At 46.5% G+C, this 23,845-nt stretch overlaps 1 pseudogene across 1 annotated transcript; it reads left to right on the plus strand.

Annotated features, from left to right (window-relative positions):
- Nucleotides 1–92: 92 nt before the first annotated feature.
- Nucleotides 93–23,329, plus strand: LOC137438263 (uncharacterized; annotated as a pseudogene). The gene is made up of 12 exons (XR_013621488.1): nucleotides 93–240; nucleotides 3,281–3,367; nucleotides 4,054–4,193; nucleotides 5,025–5,149; nucleotides 5,560–5,640; nucleotides 5,776–5,861; nucleotides 6,379–6,619; nucleotides 6,783–6,863; nucleotides 7,012–7,136; nucleotides 16,701–16,919; nucleotides 17,864–18,045; nucleotides 22,823–23,329. The product of XR_013621488.1 is annotated as an uncharacterized LOC137438263 (transcript).
- Nucleotides 23,330–23,845: the final 516 nt, after the last annotated feature.

Here is a 23,845-nt window from a genome sequence, read left to right on the forward strand (position 1 = left end):
TGGAACAGTGCATGTTGAGCACTGTATAGTGTATATTACAATACTGTACATTGAGAGAATTTACTTCAGGATAAACGGACACCCCTCATTGGCTTGTGGGGACGGTGACTCTGACTGTGACACCTTGCCCTGACTAAAAACATCACCTGACAAAGGGTGAATGAGTTCCCTTCAGGAGCCAGCAGACATCCAGTAGTCAGTACGGAAATGGTGTCTCCGAAAACAAAACACCCAATGGTGGTAGGAAAGCTTATTTTGCCCGTTTTCGTGTGAAGAGGTTTCCTTCTTTCAGGATGAGGTGAAGGTTTTGCCGGTTTTCCTCTTCTTCTCTGTAGCCCTTCACCTTTTGTGGATGTCAGTCTTGTTTAGGGCGAATTTGACGAAAATAAATGAAAGGTTGTGTGTGTTCTATCAGAACATTAATCATTATGTCGTCGTGTCCAGGTTAGCAGAGAGTAATGTAGCTGCAGTGTCCGCCGAACAGACTAATCCGGAGCTGCTGCGCCACACGATGTGGAGTGATGTGCAAAAAGGAGCAGAGGGTTTTCCAAAACATTGGAGACGTCGTTTATCGTGAAGATGAACATGATTGGGTCCAAGATACTGGCTTTGGGAGAGGGGACGACGAGGTTCCATTGATGGCAACACGTTTACTATTTGGGTGAAGCGACATGTTTACTGTTTGGGTGGAGGGACCTTTACTATTTGGGTGAAGGGACATGTTTACTGTTTGGGTGGAGGGACCTTTACTATTTGGGTGGAGGGACATGTTTACTGTTTGGGTGGAGGACGTGTTGACTGTTTGGGTGGAGGGACGTGTTTCCTGTTTGGGCAGAGGGACATGTTTACTGTTTGGGTGAAGGGACCTTTACTATTTGGGCGGAGGGACATGTTTACTATTTGGGTAGAGGGACGTGTTTATTGTTTGGGTGGAGGGACGTGTTGACTGTTTGGGTGGAGGGACCTTTACTATTTGGGTGGAGGGACGTGTTGACTGTTTGGGCGGAGGGACATGTTTACTGTTTGGGTGGAGGGACCTTTACTATTTGGGTGGAGGGACATGTTTACTGTTTGGGTGAAGGGACATGTTTACTGTTTGGGTGGAGGGACATGTTTACTGTTTGGGTGGAGGGACATGTTTACTGTTTGGGTGGAGGGATATGTTTACTGTTTGGGTGGAGGGATATGTTTACTATTTGGGTGGAGGGTCATGTTTATTTCGGTGAAGGGACATGTTTACTGTTTGGGTGGAGGGACATGTTTACTGTTTGGGTGAAGGGACATGTTTACTATTTGGGTGGAGGGACATGTTTACTGTTTGGGTGGAGGGACATGTTTACTATTTGGGCGGAGGGACATGTTTACTGTTTGGGCGGAGGGACATGTTTACTATTTGGGTGGAGGGACGTGTTTATTGTTTGGGCGGAGGGACGAGTTGACTGTTTGGGCGGAGGGACGAGTTGACTGTTTGGGCGTAGGGACGAGTTGACTGTTTGGGCGGAGGGACGAGTTGACTGTTTGGGCGGAGGGACGAGTTGACTGTTTGGGCGGAGGGACGAGTTGACTGTTTGGGCGGAGGGACGAGTTGACTGTTTGGGCGGAGGGACGAGTTGACTGTTTGGGCGGAGGGACGAGTTGACTGTTTGGGCGGAGGGACGAGTTGACTGTTTGGGCGGAGGGACGAGTTGACTGTTTGGGCGGAGGGACGAGTTGACTGTTTGGGCGGAGGGACGTGTTGACTGTTTGGGCAGAGGGACGTGTTGACTGTTTGGGCGGAGGGACGAGTTGACTGTTTGGGCGGAGGGACGCGATTGCTGTTTGGGCGGAGGGACGAGTTGACTGTTTGGGCGGAGGGACGAGTTGACTGTTTGGGCGGAGGGACGAGTTGACTGTTTGGGCGGAGGGACGTGTTGACTGTTTGGGCGGAGGGACGTGTTGACTGTTTGGGCGGAGGGACGAGTTGACTGTTTGGGCGGAGGGACGCGATTGACTGTTTGGGCGGAGGGACGAGTTGACTGTTTGGGTGGAGGGACGAGTTGACTGTTTGGGCGGAGGGACCTTTATTATTTGGGTGGAGGGACGTGTTGACTGTTTGGGCGGAGGGACCTTTATTATTTGGGCGGAGGGACGTGTTGACTGTTTGGGCGGAGAACGTCAAAAATCCTGTAGTGTGTAAAAATTATACAAAGAGTTACTGATTACATTATGGGGTCAAGAGGTTAAAGGTCAGAGGTCTTATTAGGTAAAAACTGTAAATGCGCTAGCTTGTGAACCAGGAATGGTATTTTGACCAAGCTTGGTACAAGCATATATTATGATGCAAAGATGAACTGATTAGATTTTGCCATCAAGAGGTCAAAGGTCATGTGAGGTAAAAATGTGATGCTTCAGAAGTGCTTAAGGGATTTTTAACCAAACTTGGTAGAAGTATTATCAATCATGTATCAGGTAAAAAAAAAAAACACATGGATACTGCTAGGACTTCCAGGAAAGAAGTCGGTATTTCAAAAAAGTGGATCTGGGGTGAATTAACGGGGGTAGAAAAGATCAAGGTTTTGGATGGGGGAAGATAAGAGATGGTGGTGAACAGCTGTTTTAAAGACCTGGAGGGAGGAGTGGGATTGAAGGGAGTGGGGGAGTTTGTTCCAGAGGCGGGAGAAAAGAGGAATGAAAGAGTGAAGGTGAGCAGAGAGCCGAGATTTCGGCAGTTTAACCATCAGAGGGTTGCTGGCAGATCTTGTGCGACCTGTAGGAATATTTGGGGGACAGAGCACAGAGAGAGCTGGGGGAGCAAGGCCGGAGAGGAGTCGGTAGAAGACAGAAAGACCACCAACCTGCCTGCGGTGAGTGAGTGAGAGGCCCTCGGAGTTAGCTTCATCGCGGGAGATTCCAATGATTCTGAACGCTTTGGCCTCAACAGCGTGAAGCCGAGCTAGGTGTGAGGCAGGAGCACCGGCCCAGAGGGGAGAACAGTATTCCATTGAGCTGCGGATGAAAGCCTTGCATGTGGTAAGGAGCTCAGGTGTGCCAAGGAAGGACTTCGCACGACGGAGGATGCCCAGTCGGCGACTGGCTTTGGAGGCCAGCTTGGAAATGTGGTTTTCCCAGGAAAGATCATGGTTCATATTATAAATGCCAAACTGACCCACGTCCTTCGGACACGGGTGTGATTTATTTTTTAATTATGGTGATCACCTTGAAATGTTTGTTTCTGAAGATAATTGCATGCTTGCTCTCTTCTAATAACAATCAATGCCCTCATCTCCTGTGTGGGTGCCAGGGGTGGAAGACACGTCCGGCTGAAAGCGGCATGCGAGTTGCTGTGGAGGGTTGCTGTCATGGAGAGCTGGACAAAATCTATGAAACGGTGAGTTTGGTTTGTTGTTACTTGGGCACAAAAACTTTGGGGTATGTTATGTTGTTAGGTCATCTCATCCTGACTCTCAGAGATGAACTTATAAAATGGGTCATGATGTCCGGATGTCTGTCCGTCCATGCGGTCATCCGTCAGTTAACGTTTTGCTATTTTTTCGACTCCTCCCTTGACTCTCTGCCTATTGTTTTGAAACTCGACACATTGATACAAGACAGTGGTCTCACAATCGCCTGGGCTTCGATGTTTATATTTCATATCATAGGGGCGGAGGGGGGGGGGGGTGGAGGGAGGTGGGGGTATCCACTGAAACTTCAGATCCCTACTCGTCCCTTATTTACCAACCAATTGCTCTGCAATCTGATACAGCCCTTATACGTGATGGTGCACAGGATAGCTCGGTCTTATATATCTCGATTTTGGATCAAGGGGCTTCCTGGTGGGTTCTTCTGAACTACAACCTCAAGAGATGCGACTTGATATGAGCCTCGACTTGGTATCAGCCCACTCGGGGCTATTTAATGATTGTTGCTCAAATTATTTATTTATTTGGACCCATGTTGGGAACACTTTGAGTAACGTTGCACCTTATGGTGGCAGAGATGCAGTAACTATTGAATGTTCACAGCTTTTATTATTCCTTCCCTTTTGTACACAAAGAAAATGTTTTTTAATTGCAGCTGGCAGAGGCGGTACAGCAAGGTGGGCAGCCCGTGGACCTCCTCCTTTGCTGTGGTGACTTTCAAGCTGTTCGTAATGAGAGCGACCTGCTTTGCATGGCTGTACCCCCGAAGTACCGACACATGCAAGACTTCCACAGGTAACCAAACACCTTTTAGCCAGCCATACCATGAGTGTCCAGTCTCTGTCGGGAGATGGAATTCCGTCTTGAGAGATTTCTGCCATTTATTTATTCCATTCATTCGGGCTGACAGGATGGCCTGCAGGTACCTACACTCGTCCCTAAGCTGTCTAGCCTGGATTTGAATCCTGACCCAGCTATAAACTGTCATCCTGGTGTTCCACGGGCAGGGCGAGTTGTCAATGAGTGTGCCATCCCTCGGATTGATGTTAAACTGGGGTCCCGTCTCTCGGCACTAGTTGGTGGACGTTAAAGATCCCACGATGTCATTCACAAAGAGTAGGTGCACTCAACGCCGACACCATGAACAAATTAGAAATTCTTGCCCTGACCTTAGTCGAGCATCAGGTGTGGCCAGCTGGTTCGTGAAAGACTCTTACACAAGCCTCGACTTGATATACATAAATAAATAATTAAATAAACTTCCCCTTCACCACCGGCATCTGCCTTCCAGCTCTAGTAAGGCATTGGATACAAGTGCTGCTGCCTTTCATGTCTTGCTCCAGCAGGCCTTGGCATGTCTTGGTGCCTTTTGGAGATTGAAGCCATTTCCTTGTCCCCACTTATTTCACTTCCTTGATCAGTTTGTCTGATCTTCCGTAATATTAATCCTATAGTTACTGTTAACTTGGTATAACATAACATCTACATACCTTTAACATCTTTTGGCAGTCTTCCCCTTCTGACCACTCACTAGTCCTTCATTATTGGACCCATATTGAGGGGTTTTGTAAGGGGCGGTGCAGGATGACGGACTTTGATTGTACGTGCCATTACTTGATGTCGCAGGTATTATTCTGGAGAGAAGCAGGCTCCTGTGCTGACGGTGTTTATCGGAGGAAACCACGAGGCATCAAACCATCTGCAGGAGTTACCTTTTGGTGGATGGGTGGCACCAAACGTCTACTACATGGGTGTGTTTTCCATGAGACACCTCACACACAACCTCATTCTATATGAGCTGTGTTCTAGCAGGAACCTGTCTTCTCTTTTGTTTGTTTGCGTGTTGTAAATAAATGGTTCTTGATCTGCGGTTCCTGAGATGATGCGTTTTGCTTGGTGCACTTTGTACCTTCGTCTCCATCCTCGGTCCTTGACTGCTGCCTGCAGGTCAACTACGACCGAGCCAGAGGGTCCTGGTAGGCAGTGGTCATGGGCCGAGGACTGCGGTGGCGATGCAGTCACACAGGACTGAAAACGTGTTCTCTCAAGGACTGCAGGTTTGTTTGTCTTGCTTCTTGTTGTTGCTGCTGCTGTTGTTGTTTTAAAATATTAATTTCTGCACATTACGAGGTTGATTTGCCTTTGTGTGACATGTGTGCAGGGTATGCTGGCGTGTTGTGTGTTGGTGGGATTCGGATAGCAGGCCTTTCTGGGATCTACAAAGGTCACGATTACCACAAAGGTTTGTTGAAATGCTTGTGCACCTGGATGTAGACAGTGATGGAAACTTTTTGTGTCTCCACACCGCTAGAGTTTTTCGCAAGTTTTAATTCGACCGATCTTGGCAACAGTGGACATTTTCATTTCTCTATTGCAGGCCATTTTGAATGCCCACCATACTCGCAGGATTGCCTGCGGAGCACCTACCACGTCCGCAGCCTGGATGTGTATCGCCTCATGCAGGTGGGCTTTACCTGTGACCAATGCTTGCATTACCATGGTACTCGAGCCTGCACTGCGATTATTATTTTTTTGATCACAGTTGCCTTCCATTTTCTTTCAACATGAATGAATGAATGAATGATCGTTTTAAGGCCATTTTCCCCGCTAGAGCGGGGGTTAGCCTTGCGGGCCCCATGTCAATCATGGTTCCCTGTTTGAGGCAATGTTTTTATGGCCGGATGCCCTTCCGGAAGCCAACCCTTGGTCACGCTGTTACGATGCACAGGGATACGGCGTACCTATTCTAAATCGGGGTACACACCGTGATCATTCATCCCAGCAAGCTGGTACTCAATTTGCCGACCTCGGAAGGACGACAGGCTGAGTCAACCCCCCTGGTGTTAATTCCGGGATTCGAACCCAGGATTCTAGGATCCCAAGCCGGCACCCTAACCGCTAAGCCAACACCAGGGCTCAAGCTTTTGCTTTCAACATTCTTTGCATTTCCAAGTCCTCATTATTTTCCTCCTTGTTTCAGCTTTCCAATCCCCCAGATGTTTTCCTCAGTCATGACTGGCCCCTGGGAGTTACGGTGGGAAGCGGCGTTGCAGGGTTGCTCAGAAGGAAGCCGTTCTTTGCTCAAGAAGTGGAAGGGGGCAGGCTTGGTAGTCCTCCAGCTGGAGCATTGCTGAGGAAACTACAACCTGAGGAAACTGCAACCGTCTTATTGGTTCTCGGCGCATCTCCATGTTAAATACGCGACCATTGTCCAGCACCAGGTACATTAGAACCAGCTGGGTTACCAGGGGCACCTTGGAAGCAAACCTTCCATTGATTCAAAGGGCTGGGCTGATTAGATGACCACAAGGCCCATCAAATAATCACAGAGAACCGCATCCTTTGCTCTTATCATGAATTTCTCAATGTGATTTGTTGCTGTAGCTGGAAGAGGGACAGAAATCTCCACAAGTGACTAAATTCCTCGCTCTGGATAAATGTCTTCCCTGGCGGGAGTTTCTCCAGGTGGGGTTCGTGCAAAATGCTTTCTTTGATCAGAGATTTTTTTTCCCCTGTATATTTCTTTTGTTGAGTATTTTTTGATATAAAAATATAATTAGGTGCTGTTCATGCTGGTGTTTTACCAAGATATCCTTAAACCCATCCGGATTAGGTTCTGGAACTGGGACTCTCGTGGAACTCCCCTCCCAAGCTGGAATATGATGAGTGGCTGGCGATCATGCAAGCCACGGACCATCTGACCTGTGCCTCTCCACGCAACCAGTTACCACCAGACAGGTTAGCATGACCCCCGCACTAATTTGCTAATTTTTTTCATTACTGTACACATTCATCAAGGAACCCCTTCCTCGGTGACATTCAGTTTTGCTCATCTTTCCCTGGGCAGTAATTGAATTTGTCGTGCTTTGGAGGATGGTGTTTTTTTTTGTTTTTTTAACGGTGTCCCTGAATTTCAACGAGAATATTATTGTTGTAGCTGTCGGGTCACCTGGTGCGAATCCCAGTGGACTGTCCACAGCGGCCGTAACTGCCAGCTGAGTCAAAGACCCCGAACCGGATCATGATACCTTACTGATGGGACCTCCAAGTCGGCCGATACGTTATGCTAATTTGTGCCACGCACTTCGCCTCTAAAGGCTGAGCTGGTGAGGAGCACGGCACCGTGTGGATGCATGGCGTTTGTTGCCATTCACAATTGATCAACAATGAATGAATGAATGATCGTTTTGAGGCCATTTTTCCCCGCTAGAGCGGGGCTTAGCCTTGCGGGCCCCATGACAATCATGGTTCCCTGTTTGAGGCAATGTTTTTATGGCCGGATGCCCTTCCTGACGCCAACCCTTGGTCACGCTCTTACGATGCGCAGGGATACGGTGTACCTATTCTAAACCGGGGTACACACCGGGATCATTCATCCCAGCAAGCTGGTACCCAATTTGCCGACCTCAGAAGGATGACAGACTGAGTCAACCCCCCTGGCGTTAATTCAGCGATCGGCCGGGATTCGAACCCAGGATCCTAGGATCCCGAGCCGGCACCCTAACCACTAAGCCAACACCATGGATCAACACCATTGATCAACAATGGACTTTCCTAATTGGAAGGGCGATCACCACGGCTCAAATTCACCCTTCGATCAGGTATATTTAATTGTAGTGATAATGGTGCGTGCCGCGTGGTGGAAGGAAATACAAAAGTAGCAATTCCACTGAATCACCAAGAAACCCCTTAACCCTTACTGATACGTGCCCACGAAGCAACGATGAACAGAAGATCCACAATAACTTAAGCCTTTTGGGGCCCAATCATTTATACAATAGAAAGGCAGAGGGATTCTGGAGACGACAAATACCGGGCGATGGCCGGTAGAACCAGGCAGAATGGTTGAAAGTTACAGATTCCGGCTGCTCTGCTGGGAACGAGTCACTCTGTCCCGGTTGTTCCGGCTCGAGAGGAGAGGGCATGCCTCTGGCTGTCTGGGCATGCTCTGGAATGGCAGCTCAAGCGAATTACGCAATTGAATCCAGGCTTCTGCTCTGCTGCCTCTCAGTGCACCCACATTTATAGCTCCGGCCTCCGTCACCCATGACTTGTTGCATCCCTCCCCTCCCCTTTCGTTCATCATTGGGCCATGGGGGCATGATGCCCCATCCTGACCTTTCACCCTGGTGGTCTGGTGCACAACAACGGCTACAGCTGTCGAGCTGACTTCTCCCATCCAAACCTGTGCCTAAAGGCCTGGTCTTTCGCTTAAAAGAACATAAAACAGGCTCAAAATGATTGCAGTTTTTTTTTTTTGGGACTCGCACATTAGGGAGGGTGGACATCATCTATATATCACATAAAACACTGAATATCTAATATCACGATGAATTAGTTTTCAATTCAATTCAAAGAAACCTTCATTTCCATAGTTGCCAAAATAGAGTCAAACAAAAATATACAAAAGTAATACTTTTGTGACACTTGACTTCACTTCACACTTATTCTGTTACATTCACTGCAGAGATGACTAAACTATACTACGGAGATAACTACACACCCTGGCGCTGTCTATTGAGGTCTTTTGTCCGGCACTTCAAGTGTCCTTGGTGACTGACCACAAGGCCTGTCCCTGGCCCAAGCAGCCTCTCCATAACTTGAGGATTAGCAAGGGCCCATGTGATTTTTCTACTGGTGGTGTCTTTGGCCCATGTAGCCCAACACGAGCAAGCAAACGGCACTTGTGGCTCAACAAGAAATAAAAGGCATTTGGCCTTGAAACGAGTTTTGTCTTCTGGCTTTTAAGGCCCAGCAAAATGATGCAGCAGATAAGTGGCAGCAGGTGCCACAGCAGGTGAGCAGCACGACCTGGCAGATGGCATGGCTTACAGGAAGGTAGTGTTGTTGAAGTGGCAAGTCAAGTGAGTGGCCAGTAGATGTCGTGAACCGGCAGATGAATGACGTGATGGTAAGATCATGTGATTGCAGCAGATAGGATGGCTGGCTTATGCCCCAACCTACTCTACCCGAGCTGCCCAGCTTATCCCTCTTTCCTATCTCGAACTCCATCCTCTCTAAACCGCTCTTGGCTAATATATCCCTCCTGGGCCCGCTAATTCCGTCAAACTAATCTATCTTCCAAGAGAAGATCAAGGCACGTGTCGTGACTATAACATGATGAAGTGGCATGGCCTTACCTGGATCGCTAGCGGAGCGAGCCCTGCACTAACAATTTGGAATGCAATGGGTCATCACAAAAAAAAATTACCCACTCAGTTTGTCTCGGTGGCTTGGTAGTCCAAATGGTAGTCTAACATTTACAATGATACGAAGGGGAAGTATCTCCAACTGACGTAACTTTTGCAAAAACACTTTTTCATTTTACTTTAAACCCACTTTACTGTGGTTCTATGTAACCAATTGACCCGCCATCCCACGTGCTGGTGCCCTAACAAGTGCGTGCGTGCCTGGCTCTAAAATTTTATTTTCTTTGCCAAAGCACAATATCTCTCTTATGGCTCTCTCTGCAGGCTTCTGCCTGCTTCCCAAATGTGTCATCCCTGGGCTGCTGGGGCCATTTCCGAGCTACCTGCTCCACTCTGAGTTCTGGAGAGTTCTCTCTGGCTCTCGCAAGTTCCCTTTCTAGCCCGTGGCACCTCCAGCGCTCTCTTCGGTGTTTGGGCCCACTTCACAAATTTCTGGGTCGCCCCTCTGGACCCAGTGCACACTGAGCACCCAAGATGCCCCTCCCCAAATACCTACACTCAATGAGCCACACCCCCAGCCTGTCAACGAATTATTGCACCCAATAAACAAAACTTTACTTATTCCAGCACCAATAACGGAACAGCATCCACGTTTCAAACCAGCTGAATCCCCTCCACCCATTTTAAATGGGGATTCCCTCTCCACAGCGGTGTGCTTCTTCTTCATGATTCACACCCTATTTACACCATCAACAACAACAACATGCATTTTAAAGGCCATTTTCCCTGCTAGAGCGGGCGTTAGCCTTGCGGTCCCCATGACGATCTTCTCCATCTTGCCCTATTTTCTGCATCTCTCCTTGTTAACCCCCTTGCCCGCATTTCTTCATCAACCATGTTTAGCCAGTCTTTCTCAGTCTTCCCCGTCCTCAACTTCCTTCTACATTCATTTCCATCACTCTTCTCAACCAGTCACTTTCATCCTTCCTCAACACATGACCAAACCATCTCAACCTGATCCTCTTCACAGCATCCATCACAGGCTCTATTCCCATCATCTTTCGCAATTCATCATTTGTCTTCCTCTCTCTCAACGATACTCCGCACATCCGTCGAACCATTCGCATTTCCACCCTTTCCAGCCTTCGTTACCCATGTCTCGCTCCCATAAATCATAACACTTCTCACACATGCAGCATACACCTTTCCCTTCAGCTTCAACGACACTCCCCTCCTCGTCAGCACGCCACTCAGTTCCCGAAACTTCCACTCAGTATGATCCACCTTCTCCATTCAGCATGTCTCCTAGGTAGCAAAATGTTTTCACACTTTCCAGCTTCACGCCGTCTCCAAGATCCAACTCAATACACCATTCGTCCAATATTTATTCCTAAACATTTTAGGTCCACGTACCTCATTCACATTCACCTTATCAACTCCTCACCCATTCATAATCTTGTCAGGATGAGAAGAGGAAGGCATCTACTGTATCCTGTCAACCAATTAAAAATGAAAGTATAAATCATCGGAAAAATACAAAGCCCATCCGCATGCGCTTTGTATTTATGCTTCTTCTTCTTTCTTCGTATACTAAACAAAACGAAAACGGCTAAAAATAAAATAAACTGACGATTTTTATGCAGCCTTGACTTTTGACCTTTTCATCTAAAAAAGAACAATCTGCTTCTAGCTTTTGATTCGTGAACCAATCATGTGAAATTATTACAATTTCAGGTCAATTGGATGAATATTGGCAATTTTATGTGATGCTGACCTTTTGACTAAATTATTTATTTGTCTTCTCCATATTGTCCCCCGTCGCTCAGCGGAGCGAAAGGGGGACTATCGCTTTCCCCTCCGTCCGTGTGTCCGTCCGTCCATCCGTGCGGGCGGGCGTGTGTGCGTGCATGCGTACGCGATGGACCGCATTCGAATTTGGTGTGTGGGTGCAACCCACGTCAAAATCCAAGATGGCCGCCGCCATGTATGTCTGATGCCATGTATGTCTGAACCTTGTAACCTGCATATCTTGAAAAATAAGCGAAGTACCAACTTCTAATCTGGTGTGTGGATGTATCTATGCATAAGGAAGAACGCTATTGAAAATTGGGTTGCCACGTCAAAATCCAAGATGGCCGCCGCCATGTATGTCTGAACATTGTGAGATGAATATCTTGAAAAATAAGCAAAGTACCAATGTCTAATTTGGTGTGTGGGTGTATCTCGGCATAAGGAAGAACGCTATTGAAAATTGGGTCTCCACGTCAAAATCCAAGATGGCCGCCACCATATATATGTCTGAACCTTGTGAGTGAAATATTTTGAAAAATAAGCGAAGTACCAACTTCTAATTGGGGGGGAGGGGGGGGGGTATCTAGGCACAAGCAAGAACGCTGTTTAAAATTGGGTCGCCACGTCAAAATCCAAGATGGCCGCCGCCATGTATGTCTGAACCTTGTAACCTGCATATCTTGAAAAATAAGTGAAGTACCAACTTCTAATCTGGTGTGTGGGTGTATCTAGGCATAAGGAAGAACGCTATTGAAAATTGGGTCGCCACATCAAAATCCAAGATGGACGCCACCATGTATGTCTGAACCTTGTGAGATGAATATCTTGAAAAATAAGCGAAGTACCAACTTCTAATCTGGTGTTTGGGTGTATCTAGGCATAAGGAAGAACGCTATTGAAAATTGGGTCGCCACGTCAAAATCCAAGATGGCCCAGCCATGTATGTCTGAACCTTGTGAGATGAATATCTTGAAAAATAAGCGAAGTACCAACTTCTAATTTGGTGTGTGGGTGTATCTCGGCAAAAGGAAGAACGCTATTGAAAATTGGGTCGCCACGTCAAAATCCAAGATGGCCGCCACCATATATATGTCTGAACCTTGTGAGATGAATATCTTGAAAAATAAGCGAAGTACCAACTTCTAATCTGGGGTGTGGGTGTATCTCTGCATAAGGACGAACGCCCCCCCTTCCCACACCTCCTCCCCCCAAGCCCTCTCCCTCACACAGATCTCTCGATGTCCCTGCTCTCAAATGTAGTGTTTGTGTGCTTCCCCCTCTCTCCCCATCTTGTCTCCCGCTCCCTTTATTATATGTTTTATGTGTCTGTTTGATTTTTTTGTGTGATTAATGTTAGCTCTTTCACGAGCCTCGATCCTGTATACAAAGAAAAAAAACGCGATTGAAAATTGGGTCGCCACGTCAAAATCCAAGATGGCCGCCACCATATATATGTCTGAAACTTGTGAGCGAAATATCTCGAACAATAAGCGAAGTACCAACGTCTAATCTGGTGTGTGGGTGTATCTATTGGGTCGCCACGTCAAAATCCAAGATGGCCACCGCCATGTATGTCTGAACCTTGTGAGATTAATATCTTGAAAAATAAGCGAAGTACCAACTTCTAATTTGGTGTGTGGGTGTACCTCGGCATAAGCAAGAAGGCCATTGAAAATTGCGTCGCCACGTCAAAATCCAAGATGGCCGCCACCATATATATGTCTGAACCTTGTGAGCGAAATATCTTGAAAAATAAGCGAAGTACCAACTTCTAATTTGGTGTGTGGGTGTATCACGGCATGAGGAAGAACGCTATTGTAAATTGGGTCGCCACGTCAAAATCCAAGATGGCCGCCACCATATATATGTCTGAACCTTGTGAGCGTAATATCTTGAAAAATAAGCAAAGCACCAACTTCTAATCTGGTGTTTGGGTGTATCTAGGCGCAAGGAAGAACGCTATTGAAAATTGGGTCGCCACGGCAAAATCCAATATGGCCACCGCCATGTATGTCTGAACCTGAACAACGTGGCAACTCCCCTCACATCCGGAATCTTGGCGTCATCTTTGACCAAACCCTTTCCTTCGACAAATACACTAAACAGATCACAAAGTCAGCCTTCTTTCACCTGAAAAACATTGCCCGTCTCCGCTCATCCCTCTCCTCCACGGCTGCAGAAACCCTCATCCACGCCTTCATCACCTCCCGTCTGGACTACTGCAATAGCCTCCTCTATGGTTCACCCTCAAAAATCACCAATAAACTCCAATACATTCAGAACTCCGCTGCCCGTCTACTCACTCATTCCCGGACCCGTGACCACATCACCCCCGTCCTTTACAAGCTTCACTGGCTCCCCATCCCCCAGAGAATCCAGTACAAAATCCTCCTCTTGACATACAAAGCCCTCCATAACCTGGCCCCATCCTACCTGGCTGACCTCCTCTCCAGACACACTCCCACCCGCAACCTCCGCTCTGCTGGTACCAACCTCCTGACCCCCTCCATCCGGACCAAATTCAGATCCTGGGGGGACAGGGCCTTCTCCATCGCTGCTCCCACCCTCTGGAACTCACTACCTCACACCATCAGAGACTCCTCCTCACTCACCACATTCAAAACATCACTAAAGACCCACCTGTTCAACGCTGCATTCAACATTCAACCCACAGCATTTAACCCCTGACTATCTCTTCTCCTTCTCCCTCCTTTTGCTTTAAATATTTCCCTATTGATTCTTGTCTTTCTGCAATTGTTGTTTTCATGTATTGTTATGCATTATGTTTGCCACTCTGTCAAAGCGCCTTTGGGCTTCTGGAAAAGCGCTATACAAAATAAATGAATTATTATTATTATTATTATTAACCTTGTGAGCAGAATATCTTGAAAAATAAGCGAAGTACCAACTTCTAATCTGGTGTGTGGGTGCATCTAGGCATAAGGAAGAAGGCTATTGAAAATTGGGTGGCCACGTCAAAATCCAATATAGCCAGCTCCATGTAGGTCTGAACCTTGTGAGCGAAATATCATATCATAGCATGTTTTCTGCGTCTTAAACTTTGTCAACTCACATCACTTCACCGACGGGGGACCTAGGCGTAACGCTTTTTCTCATAATAACACTGGTGACAATTTGATAAAAGCTTCTTTTTTTTCTTTTTTTTACCAAAAAATGGTAAAAACGTTATGGCCTGGACAGACAGATGGACAGCCACACACATATGTTCACAGGCAGACACAGAAGTGATTGGAAACCCCAGTTTTCCGCTGCAAGGGCAATGGGCTAATTATTTGAAACCCCGTCGATTTGTGTCGTCATCTAAATCCTGAGAGAACTCGTCCTCGGCCTCCACGCCCAACGCCCTTGCTACGGGACCCCATGCCTTGCGGTCACCATGCCCACTTTCGCTATGCTCTCTGCATGGTCCTCCATGCACGTTGCACGGGCTGCCGTGCACTCACCGAGGGGTCCCTACGTGGCCCATCCCTGAGAGTTATGGTTCCTCCACCTTCTTGCCAATACTCATGGGGGGACCATGCAAATTTATCTTTTTGCTTCCCCCTCCATTTCTGCAGGGCTCGTGGGGGATCCGTCCCTTTCTCCGATTTACCTTTCAGCCCCATCCTTCTCTCCAAGGCTTACTGGGGCTAACATGGTGCCATTTCCTTTTTGTACTCTAAGCTTTCCATAAACTATGGAGTGAGCATGCAAGTTAAATTCCAACTACACTCCAGGGGCATGCATGCTCCCACATGCGGCCCTCGGCTCACCCTGAGCTGGAGCTGTGCTTGTTAATCCCTCGGGAAGCCACTCTAAAACTGCTGCTATACAGTCTGTCGACAGAGGTGGCTCTCCCATCTGCGTTCCTCCATTTTTTTCACCTTGCACAGGTGCCCCGCATTTGTCGCTCACCACTTACATGCACATGCACACTTTCCCTCTGCAACACCTGGCCCAGTATGCACAGGCCATGTGGTTTCAATCTCTCGGCAAGAAAGGTCGATGTGCACCGAAAAGCATAGTTTGTAAACCGGCCATTCAATGGACCACACAGGCCTTCGCTGCGGCTTCGGGTAGTTCATGTGCTGGGCTCCTTCACATCTACATGCACCTTGGGAAGCGTCCCTGTCCAAACTCATGTTATCTGGACCCCTGTTCCCCATTCACACCATTTATCCACATACCTGGTGTCCATTGCCGGACGCCGCCCGCAATCATGTTTCTCCGGCATGGATCCCTGCACGTGCAGAGTCGCACATGCCGCAGACATCTCCACCTAAGTACGTCCACTGACCTCATCTGCCATGGCCTGTTCTAACTCTCCTCTTGACCTCCTGGCTCTGGCTACTAGATCCCCAACTGGCGCTCCCATTCTTTTCTTTCCCTCTAACTCCCGTTCCGATGCTATTCCTAATCTGTCAGTCCTTGCTATGAACTACGCACATCTGCCAGGCTTCCGCCATTCCTCATGGTTGGCCTTGATTTCTTCCGTCCTCTCGACTTGGGCTGCTTCCATGGCAGCCATCAGCTGTTAACATTGGCCATCACTTCCTGGCTATCGCCCTGCTGCTGCAGTAATGCCGGCCTGTTACCCCCCACTGCTGATTCAGTTGGAGGCACCGGGATAGCTATTGGAGTCTATGGGGCTACTGGGTAGTGGGGGCAACACCACAGCACTCGATAACGACCCCTCTGCTTGCATTTTGGCCGAGGCTATAGTGGCATCAGTCCAGTGGGCCCCCTGGTTCGAGCCACTTTGATCGCTCATCGCAATTAATTTGTAGTGCCAATCGCGCTCAGCAATTTCTCCTGAGGTGCGATTTCTCATACCTTCGGTCCATATCTCGCTGACACCAGTATTGTAGCCATCGGGTCGTCCCAGTTGTGGTGCTCTATGATCAGGGCCCATGCCTGCTACGGGGACGTACACCTGCTACGGGGACGTACATGGTTCTCGGTGCCTCTATCCGGGTGGCTGCCTTGCGCCACAAATACCAGTTTTTCACTGTGTCCAGGCCATGTGGAATCTTGCACTGCCATTATTTATTTAAGGAAAACATACCAACACCTCACAATGGGGAAAACCATATAAACACAAAGGTGGGTATATCGTTTTGTAGATATGAGCTGTCTGGGAGGGAAGGTGAAGGAAACTTAAGAAAAACAAATTTGACACTGCCTGGCATACACATGTTACGTACACTTATGCTGAACATGTACTATGGAAATAACTAGTATAAACTAAAAACCAATTACACCTGAGACACATCAGTAGCAATATTTTGTTTTGGTTCACAAGATAATTTCTGTTATCTGAAATTGTTTTGGTGGTGATGATGGTGCTTTCTGTCGCCCATAGCGTTGTGAAGCTTTGTGCTGATGACCTGTCCCGTGTTCGTGACCTCCTGAGCGGTGATCTTGCTGTTCCAACCAGTTTCTCACCCACGGTTCCATTCTACTCCCCGAAGAATATTGTAGGGGGGAAGGTTAAGCCACCTGTTCCTGTACCCAGCCCACAGACGGCCACCTATTGTCGCCGCCTGGGACTTACAGATGTGTTCATCTTGGCAGCAGCTCGGTGAGCCCGGTGGTGACTTTGGGCTGGCACTGCTACCTTCAGTGATCATTGTGTTAAAGCAGACTGGTGCAGACAATATGAGGCATTTTCACATTTATTCAATGCGTTTGCATCAATAGCTCTTCATTTGTCTTCGTTACTTGGAAGCGTGAAAGCTACGACAGTTTATTTTGACAAAAGCAGGCAGTTGTGTGAAGGTGCCCGGATGTTAGAATCTCTGTGTAACCTCGGGTTTATTTTAGCAATGAATTGCATTTTTTATTTCTTCTTCTTATTATTTATTTATTTTGTATACAAGATCGAGGCTCGTGGAAGAGCATTAAAACTGTTAAAGCATTAAACTGAATTGCGTCGAAATTTTAATTTGCATTAAAACTGAATTCCATTTACAAAGCCAGACTCGTGGTGTAATTGTTAGACCAATCGTCTGGGAGGTTGGAGGTTCAAACCCCGGCCCAGTACTACCAAACACTTTCAAAATGGTACCTGCCGCTTCCTTGCTTAACCCTCAGCATTATAAAAGAATACGAGCACGGACAATCCATGGGGAGGAGGGATTCCTCCTTGGGGAATTCCCTGCTCTTAGTGTGTTGAGAAATGTTGTGCCATTGTTGTGGCATCGCTCGTAACCACAATGCCCTGGGAATTCCCGGCTTTGTCGTGTGTGTGTGTGTGTGTGTGTGTGTGTGTGTGTGTGTGTGTGTGTGTGTGTGTGTGTGTGTGTGTGTGTGTGTGTGTGTGTGTGCGTGTGTGTGCGTGCATGTCTGCGTGCATATGCGTTTATTTCTAGCATTCGATCATGTAAAATTAAAGATTTTTTTTTTTTTGCTTGTGCAATTTTTCTCTCCATTACCTTTTATTGGTAAACATGGTGTTGTATTCCATTTGCCGTAATTTATCATCCATTGTAGAAATGTTGGTTCCATGTGTGCATTTCCATGCAGGGCTGGCCATGGACTTGCTGAAGCATCCAATTCGTCCCTCATTGTAAACCTCAGCAGTGCTGACCTATCAGGGAATTCTTCTTTGAACCCCGATGAGATCCTGCTGGACGATGATGATGTTGACGGAGATGAAAGGGCCGCCGATGATGAAATTGACGGCATTTGTCTCGCTGACACGAGTGGTAAGCTGATTCGGCGAGCACTTTGTGATGTCAATGCTTATCTCATCTACTCGCCTCTCCTCGACTCATTTGAAACAAAAGCCAAACTTATCAAACTGAGAAATACACAGCAATTCCAAGCCGCTTATTACATAACTCCCCTCTTATCCAATTGGAATGTATCCCCACCAAACTTTGTTTCAAAGGTACCGCATTTTTGGAGTAAACATGCCATGAGTTGCTTCATTACCTCCGCCACCGAAAGAGGATGGAGGTTATATTTTCACCCCGGCTTGTTTGTTTGTCTGTCTGAACAAGATATCTCAACGTTGTGACGGAATTTGGTGTGACATTGTGAATTTGGCGTTGACGGATTCGGACGGAATTTGGTAGAGAGGTTGGGTGTGTGACAAAGACGAAATTATTAGATTTTGATGAAGATCCAGATGTGGAACTGAGAATTTTAGTGATTCTTCACCATTGAGCGATCAAAATTACACACTCCCGCTGTGCAATTCAAAATGCCTCATCACACGTCGCCATAGAGACAGCCTTGTTTTAACTGAGGATAACAACTGAGTGAAGATTGATGAAATGCAGTTTGGATTTATGCCAGGAAGAGGAACGACAGACGTGCTTTTTATTGTGAGGCAGTTGCAGGAGAAGTATATGGAGAAGAGGAAGAAGTTGTTTCTTGGGTTTGTTGATCTGGAGAAGCATTCGATTGGGTTGCACGTGAAGTAGTGACATGGGCAATGAGGAAGTTAGGAGTGGAGGAATGGTTGATCAGAGTAGTGATGGCAATGTACAAAAGAGCGCGCACAGCTGTAAGGATGAAGCACGGGAACAGTGGTGAGTTTGAGGTGAATGTGGGAGTGCATCAGGGGTCGGTACTAAGTCCACTACTATTTGTAGCTGTGATGGAGGTGCTGGCTCAGACCGTAAACGAGGGTTTACCGTGGGAGTTGTTGTATGCAGATGATCTGGTGTTGATTGCAGAAAGTATGGATGGACTGAAGGAGAAGATGAACAAGTGGAAGGAATGTATGGAGACAAAAGGTCTGAAGGTGAATATTGGAAAGACGAAGGTGATGGCAAGTGGTAAAGCATGTGGTGAGGTGGAAAGAAGTGGGAAGTGGCCGTGTGCTGTGTGCAGGAAGTGTGTCGGAGTGAATTTCATTCAATGTCCAATGTGCGCTGAGTGGGTTCATCAAAAATGTAGTGGTTTGAGAGGGTCATTAACCAGTGTGGCAGCTACATTCAAATGTAAGGTGTGCACAGAGGGATCTGAGGAAATGTTGAGTTGGATCTTGGAGACGGCGTGAAGCTGGAAGGTGTGAAAACATTTTGCTACCTCGGAGACATGCTGAATGGAGAAGGTGGATCTGACTCGGCAACGGTTGCTAGAGTGAGATGTGCATGGAAGAAGTTTCGGGAACTGAGTGGCGTGCTGATGAGGAGGGGAGTGTCGTTGAAGCTGAAGGGAAAGGTGTATGCTGCATGTGTGAGAAGTGTTATGATTTATGGAACGAGACATGGGTAATGAACGTAGAGCAGCAACGAAGGCTGGAAAGGGTGGAAATGCGAATGGTTTGGTGGGTGTGCGGGGTATCGCTGAGAGAGAAGAAGACAAATGATGAATTGAGAAAGATGTTGGGAATAGAGCCTGTGATTGATGCTGTGAAGAGGAACAGGTTGAGATGGTTTGGTCATGTGTTGAGGAAGGATGAAAGTGACTGGTTGAGAAGAGTGATGGAAATGAATGTAGAAGGAAGTAGAGGATGGGGAAGACTGAGAAAGACTTGGCTAAAGAAGGTCGAAGAAGAAATGCGGGCAAGGGGGTTAACAAGGGGAGATGCAGAAAATAGTGCAAAATGGAGAAGATTGTCATGGGGACCGCAAGGCTATCCCCCGCTCTTGCAGGGAAAATGGCCTTAAAATGCCTGTTGTTGTTGTGTTGTATAACGACTGCACGTGAGTTGCTGTGCTATGATTTACACCAATAATACAAACATTTCTTTTGCAGAAATGTATTTGTAATATTCATGTTATTACATTTTTATAAGCAATTGAAGTTGCCATTACATCACCTTCAAAAAAATTTCATGAGTAACTGCTTAGCACTTGCACATGGGAGGGGTACATGCAGACTGGATGTTTGGGAAAATTTCGCAAGAGTTTGAGCGAATAGTTCAGTTATGTGACGGGACGTGACAGACACTGCATTGACGTAAATTAAATATGACCATAAGTATGTTAAATACTTGACCTCACCAGCACGTAATTCAAAACACCTCACACAACCATGTACATGCCACATGATTCAAAACGCCTCACCAACATATAAACGCCAAATTATTAAAAACACCTCACAGCCCCGTTATTAAAATTACCTCACCTCCACGTAATTACCAACTTCCACTGTGCAATTCAAAACACCCAATCAGACGTCGCTATAGAGACGAGCTGCATGTGAGTAGCTGTGTTAGTTTGCTGACACCAATCGTAATACATTTGTTTTGTACATGTATTTGTAATATTCGTGATTTTACATTTTTATAAACAATTGAAGTTGAAGATTTAAGTAAAAAAAAAATTATGAACTTAAAAACACCCCCCTTGGGACATACACATGGGAGAGGTAGGTGCATACCGGAAGTTTGTTACGATTTCACAAAAGTTTGAGGGAGTAGTTCAGCGACAACACAGGACAGACAATGCATACGTGTATACAGTCACGTGAAAAAGTAAGTCCACCCCATGTAAAGTTTTGACTTTTTCAACATATTTCAACATACAGCTATTTGATCTTCATTTCAACAATATTGACAGATAAAGGTGATATAATATAACAAACATCATGAAACATTTACATTTTGTAGTCCATTATATAATTTAAATAAACATAAATGCAAATTTCGCATGTGGAAAAAGTAAGTACACCCCTACATTTATCACTACTTCAAATACCTAAAATTAGAATCAGGTGCACCAACTCGGGTGCAAAAGATTAGAACATTGTTGGGGAGGATCTTGGAGGTACCTGTCTTATTTAAACCTCAGACATTTAGTTTGGTTTGCTCTTTGTTGTTGAAGTGTGCGGCGTCACCATGCCTCGATCAAAAGAGCTCTCTGAGGCCTTCAGAAAGAAGGTTATAGATGCCTACGAGTCTGGGAAGGGATTTAAAAAGATCTCCAAACAATTTGAAATCAATCATTCGACTGTCCGGAAAATCATCTACAAGTGGAGAAGATTCCAAACAACTGCAAACTTGTTCAGGCCAGGCCGCCCCAGCAAGAGCAGACCGAAAGATGCTGAAAGAAGTCTCGAAGAACCCCAGAATGTCATCACGGGCCCCCAGGTAGCTCTTGCCACTGTTGATGTCAAAGTGCACGAGTCTACCATTAGAAAGAGGCTGCACAAATTTGATCTGCATGAGAGGTGTGCCAGGAGGAAACCTTTGCTGTCCAGAAAGAACATCAAGGCAAGATTAAAGTTTGCCAATGAACACTTAGGCAAAGACCAGCACTTCTGGAACAATATGCTCTGGACAGATGAGTCAAAGGTAGAGCTATTTGGCCACATTACCAGAAGACATGTTTGCCGAAAACCAAAGACAGCATTTGACCACAAGAACCTGATACCAACTGTGAAGCATGGTGGTGGAAATATTATGGTTTGGGGCAGCTTTGCTGCATCAGGGCCTGGGCAGCTCACCATCATATAATCCACTATGAATTCTTCATTGTACCAGAAGGTGCTTGAGGATAATGTGAGGCCATCTGCCGGAGAGTTGAAGCTCAACTGAAGGTGGACCCTTGCAACATGACAATGACCCTAAACATACCAGTAAATCCACCAACGAATAGCTGAAAAGAAAGAAATGGAGGGTTCTGGAATGGCCAAGTCAAAGCCCGGATCTAAATCCCATCGAGATGTGGGGGGATTTGAAACGAGCTGTGCATGCAAGAAACCCCTCAAACATCGCACAGCTGAAAGAATTCTGCATGGAGGAGTGGGCAAAAATTTCTCCCAGTCGATGTCAGAGACTGGTAGACAGTTATAAGAAACGCCGACTTGAGGTTGTTTCTGCCAAAGGGGGCAATACCACCTATTAGAGCCAAGGGTGTACTTACTTTTCCACATGCGAAATTTGCATTTATGTTTATTTAAATTATACAATGGACTACAAAATGTAAATGTTTCATGATATTTGTTATATTATATCACCTTTATCTATCAATATTGTTGAAATGAAGATCAAATAGCTGTATGTTGAAATATGTTGAAAAAGTCAAAACTTTACATGGGGTGTACTTACTTTCTCACGTGACTGTATGTATATATGTATGTGTATATATGCACACTGACCTTATGACATGACACTGACGTCATGTGCATAAATTATACCAACACATCACCTCAAAATTAGGAGGCATCCACGTGGTACTGAAGTATTTGCAGACTGAGATTAAAGCTCCATGGTCACAGACACGAAAGCAGAGATGTCCATCTCTTCAATGCCACTTTTTCGATTGATTTTAATATTCCTGACTAATTTATCAGCAGGGCAGAGACTATGTGTTCGCGTGGCAGGCAACACGTTGCTAGTGGGTCATAGAGCAACCGCTGTGGTGGGACTTGATCTGTGCCTTGCTGCCTCATCAAGTTGGGGGGGGGGGGGGGGTTGATCTGTGTATGGTATATATACACATACATGTATACTGTATTTGTATTTGGGTGCATTCAGTATTGATTCGAATTTCATTTTCTTTCTTCTCTTGCAACTCATCTCAGATTCTGCTTTGAACATCCTGCCAAGCCCCGTGCCTTTGCACAATTCCACCCCATCTAAGGTTTTCAGCTCTTTCCTCAGCACATCCCCGTCCTCTTTCCTCGACGATTCAGTCCAGTCCGGCAATGCCTTTAGCTCGTGCTGCAGTCCTGTCTCGCGCGATTTGGGCGAGGCCGAGGACTCCATGGAGTCCGAGGAACCGGATCAGACCAAGAGTTCTGGGGGCTCTGGGGGTAAGCGTGTTGGTGTGAGCGATGAGCGTTCAGGGGAGCGCAAGATCAAGCGCCGAAATCGGGACGTTTATGCCTCGCAAGACTACGACTAGCTCTTAAATACAGAGAACATGAAAATGCTTGCTTTGTAAAATGTTTTTATTACTGTGTTCATTTTATTTTGGACAGTTGAGGCAAAAAAAGAAGAAAAAAAACCATTGTGGATGGAAAGGGTGACCGTGTACATAGCATGATGGTGTTGCTGAGCAAATGACTGCAACAACAACACAATATGCATTTAAGGCCATTTTCCCTGCTAGAGCAGGGGTTAGCCTTGCAGTCCCCATGACAATCTTCTCCATTTTGCCCTATTTTCTGCATCTCTCCTTGTTAACCCCCTTGCCCGCATTTCTTCTTCCACCATCTTTAGCCAAGTCTTTCTCGGTCTTCCCCGTCCTCTACTTCCTTCTGCATTAATTTCCATCACTCTTCTCAACCAGTCACTTTCATCCTTCCTCAACACATGACCAAACCATCTCAACCTGTTCCTCTTCACAGCTTCAATCACAGGCAATATTCCCATCATCTTTCGCAATTCATCATTTGTCTTCCTCTCTCTCAACGATACTCCGCACATCAATCGAACCATTCACATTTCCACCCTTTCCAGCCTTCGTTGCTGCTCTACGTTCATTACCCATGTCTCGCTCCCATAAATCATAACACTTCTCACACATGCAGCATACACCTTTCCCTTCAGCTTCAGCGACACTCTCGTCCTCATCAGCACGCCACTCGGTTCCCGAAACTTCT

The sequence above is a fragment of the Myxine glutinosa genome, unplaced genomic scaffold (assembly GCF_964187855.1).
Source record: "Myxine glutinosa unplaced genomic scaffold, kmMyxGlut1.1 SCAFFOLD_329, whole genome shotgun sequence".
In the NCBI taxonomy this organism is placed as follows: Eukaryota; Metazoa; Chordata; class Myxini; order Myxiniformes; family Myxinidae; genus Myxine; species Myxine glutinosa.